The following is a 4,132-nucleotide window of genomic DNA, read 5'->3' on the forward strand; positions in this document are numbered from 1 at the left end:
TTAGTAGAGACGGGGTTTCACCATGTTGACCAGGATGGTCTCGATCTCTTGACCTCATGATCCACCCGCCTCGGCCTCCCAAAGTGCTGGGATTACAGGCTTGAGCCACCGCGCCCGGCTAATACATATTGTTGATTATCGAAGTCACGGCCAACAGCACTATAATGCATGCCTGAACAAATTTTCTGCAAAAGGCACAGCACAGCCCTCATGTATACATAGGAACACTAGACAGCACATCAGTTAAACAGTGAAATTACCAAAATAAAGTACAAAAATGCTAAATACTGTGGTACAAAATAGACCTAAAAAATAATCCATTATGAGCCAAGCATAGTCTTGTTTGACCTCAGCTGGGAGTGGGTGCATAGAATGACAAAGTCACTGTTCTTTAAGTGTGCAAACAGCAAAAAAAAAAAAAAAAAAAAAAAAAAAAAAAAAAAAAAAAAAAAAAAAAAAAAAGGCAAGCAAGCAAGCCCTGCAAGTACCAATTTTAGGGTTACAAGTAAGTTTTACAAAGAAGATAATTCGCAAATACAGAATTCATGAATAATGAAGCTGGACTACAGAAACAAAATAAATCAAGGTAACTTAAACGAACTGTTATAAAGAAATGAATTCTATGCCTGTAATCTCAGCATTTTGGGAGGCTGAGGTGGGAAGACTGCTTGAGCCTGGGAATTCTAGATCAGCCTAGGCAACATAACGAAACCTCATCTTTACCAAAAATACAAAAATCAGCCAGGCATAGTGGCGTGCACTTGTAGTCTCAGTTACTCGGCAGGCTGAGGTGGGAGAATCGCTTGAGTCCACAAGGTCAAAGCTGCAGTGAGCCGTGACTACAACCTACACCAGCCTGGGTGAGAAACCCTATCTCAAAACAAACAAAAAATACGCCCAACAAGATAACTTTCTCCACTAAAATCCTTACATTGGTTTTCCTAAGAATATCTCTTTAAAATCTATTACTCGATTTCCTTAATATATATGTTCATTTCATGTAGCACAACAGGCTATTTTTATTTAAAAAAATTTTTTTAATTTTATTTTATGAACTATCTCTAATCATAAAATGGAGCAATATTTAAAGAAAAGGCAAGGTGGTTAGACTAGATGACCCCATCTGAGATGCCCTCTGCCTCAAAGATTTTGTAAGTCTAAAAACTGAAGTTGATACACCTCTTTTAATTACAATAAAGGCTTATATGTGAAATAAAAATATTCTCAGCAATATTCTACACTACAATCACATTTTTTAGTAGGACTGCAATGTAGATTCGTATCTGAAAAACAGCTCTCCGCTAACCCAGAGAAGTAACTTGAATCCAACTTGATACTATCAAACCTAATGGGCTCTCAGCTTGGTCCTATATAACTTCAAATGGAAAACAAGTTACCATATTAATACTATGAAACCTAATAATCCCTACATTATATGCAAAAATGAATTCAAAATGAATCAAAGACCCAAATATAAAAGCTAAAATTATTATATTTTCAGAAGAAAACTTAGATGCAAATCTCCGAGACCCCCTGGATTAGGCAATGATTTCTTAGCTATGACACCAAATACACAAACAACAAAGAAAAAAATCATAAATTTTGACAAAATTAACAATTTTTGTGCTTCAAATGTCACTATCAAGAAAATAAAAACAGCCCACAGAAAAACAGGAAATGTTTGCAAATCACATGTCTAATAAAGGACATTTAGTCTAAACATATAAAGGATTCTTACAATTCAACAATAAAATGACAAATTTTTTAGAACTGGTGTGGTGGCTCAACCCTGTAATCCCAGCACTTTGAGAGGCTGAGACGGGTGGATCACTTCAGGCCAGGAGTTTGAGACCAGCCTGTCCAACATAGAAAAATCCCGTCTCTACTAAAAATATAAAAATTAGCTGGACATGGTGGCACATGCCTGTAATCCCAGTTACTGGGGAGGCTGAGGGAGGATAACTGGTTGAATCTGGGAGGTGGAGGTTACAGTGAGCCAAGATCATGCCACAGCACTCCAGTGTGGGCAACAGAGTGATATTCCATTTCAAAAAAAAAAAAAAAAATTAACGGCAAAAAATTTGGATATTTCTCCACATAAATAGACACTTAATGCATCATTAGTCATTAGTGAAATGCAAACCAAAACCACAATGAGATACCACTTCACACTAGGATGCTATCATCAAAAAACCACCATAACAAACACTGGCCAAACACGGAAATTGGAGTTCTTGCACATTACTCACAGGAGTGCATAATGCTGCAGTTGCTGTGAAAAAATTTGGCAATTCCTTAGTGTGGTACTGTGATTTACAACCAGAAGGATATATTTAGTCTTCATGTAGCTCCTAAAACCCTTGGAATCTTGGAAGTTATAAATATCTTTTTATACGTTAATGCCATGACTGGTGGCTGGCGGCTCTTGAAGAGCCTCAGAATGGCGACTGGTAGCCAAAGGAACCAACCATGTGATTAGAGGGTGGAAACTTTCAGCTCCACCCCATCACTCTTTGGGGAAGAAGGGAGGAGACTTAAAGGTTGAATCAATCACCAACAGCCAATGATTTAATCAATCACGCCTAAGAAATGAAGCCTCCATAAAAACCCAAAAGGCGAGTTTGAAGAGCTTTTGAACTGGTGAATAAGAACGCATCCACATACTCCATGGGACCAAAAGCTCCTGAGTTAAGGGCCCTTACAAACCTCACATATGCAAAGCTTCATCTGGCTATTCAATTGTGTCCTTTAAAATATCATGTGTAATAAATCAACAATTTTGAGTATACTGTCTTCCCTGGTTTCTCGGAGCTGATCTAGCAAACTACTGAACCCAAGAAGGGGGTTACGGAAACCTCCAATTTGTAGCCAAGTGAGACACAAGTTGTGAGTTATCTAGGAACCTACAACTTCTGAATGGTGCCTGAAGTGGGAGCCTGTCCTGTGGGACTGAGCCCTTAACTCTGGTTAATGCCAGAACTGAACTGCAGAACACCCAGCTGGTGTTGAAAAATTGCTTGGTGTGAAAAAAAACCCCACACATCTGGTGTCAGAAAAGGAGAATCAAGTGTTGTGGATGAGTACAGGAGAAAATCATTGTTTATTCACTACAGACTTAGAATGTTAAAACATAGAGTTACCATATGATCCATTCAACATTTACTGAGGTCCTCCTACATGCAAGGTATATAAAACAAATTAAAACATATGCCTACATAAAATGTGTACATACATGTTCATAGCATTATTCACACTAACTAAAAAGTAGAAACAATCCAAATTCAACCAATTGATGAATGAAAACAGGAAACGCAAATATCTGATATTTAAATAACTGATGAATGGATAAACTGTAGTATAAACAAAAAATGGGCCATTACTTGACCACAAAAAGGAATGAAGTATTCATACAAGCTACAACATGGATGAACCTCAGAAACATTATGAGCTGGGCATGGTGGCTCAGGCCAATAATCGCTTGGGAAGCCCAGGCAGGAGGATTGCTGAGACTGGTAGTTTCAAGATCAGCCTCGGCAACATAGCTAAACTGTCTCTATAAAATTTTTTTTTATATTAGCCAGGAGCTGGGCATGGTGGCTCACACCTGTAATCCCAACACTTTGGGAGGCCGTGGTGGAGAAAGGAGGATCACTTGAGGCCAGGTATTCAAGACCAGCCTGGGAAACACAGTGGAACTCCGTTTCTACAAATAATTAATTTGAAAATATATTTTGGCCAGGCTTGGTGGCTCATGCCTGTAATCTCAGCACTTTGGGAAGCGAAGGCAGGCAGATCACCTGAGACCAGGAGTTCAAGACCAGCCTGGCCAAGATGGTGAAACCACATCTCTACTAAAAATACAAAATTAGCCAGGCATGGTGGCTCACACCTGTAATCCCAACACTTTGGGAGGTTGAGGCAGGCAGATCACCTGAGGTCAGGAGTTCAAGACCAGCTTGGCCAACTATGGTAAAACCCCATCTCACAAAAACACAAAAATGAGCTGGGCATGGTAGCTCATGCCTGTAATCTCAGTACTTTGGGAGGCCGAGGCAGGCAGACTGCTTGAGGTCAGGAGTTACAGACCAGCCTGGCCAACAAGATGAAACCCCATCTCTACTAAATACACAGG

General features: G+C 39.4%; 1 protein-coding gene across 3 annotated transcripts in view; it reads right to left on the reverse strand.

Moving 5' to 3' along the window:
- UBE2W (ubiquitin conjugating enzyme E2 W) overlaps window positions 1-4,132 on the reverse strand; it is an 84,544-nt gene that overhangs the window by 68,920 nt on the left and 11,492 nt on the right. The gene's annotated exons all lie outside the window — the stretch shown is intronic.

This window comes from Cebus imitator, unplaced genomic scaffold, assembly GCF_001604975.1.
Source record: "Cebus imitator isolate Cc_AM_T3 unplaced genomic scaffold, Cebus_imitator-1.0 Scaffold810, whole genome shotgun sequence".
NCBI classification, from domain to species: Eukaryota; Metazoa; Chordata; class Mammalia; order Primates; family Cebidae; genus Cebus; species Cebus imitator.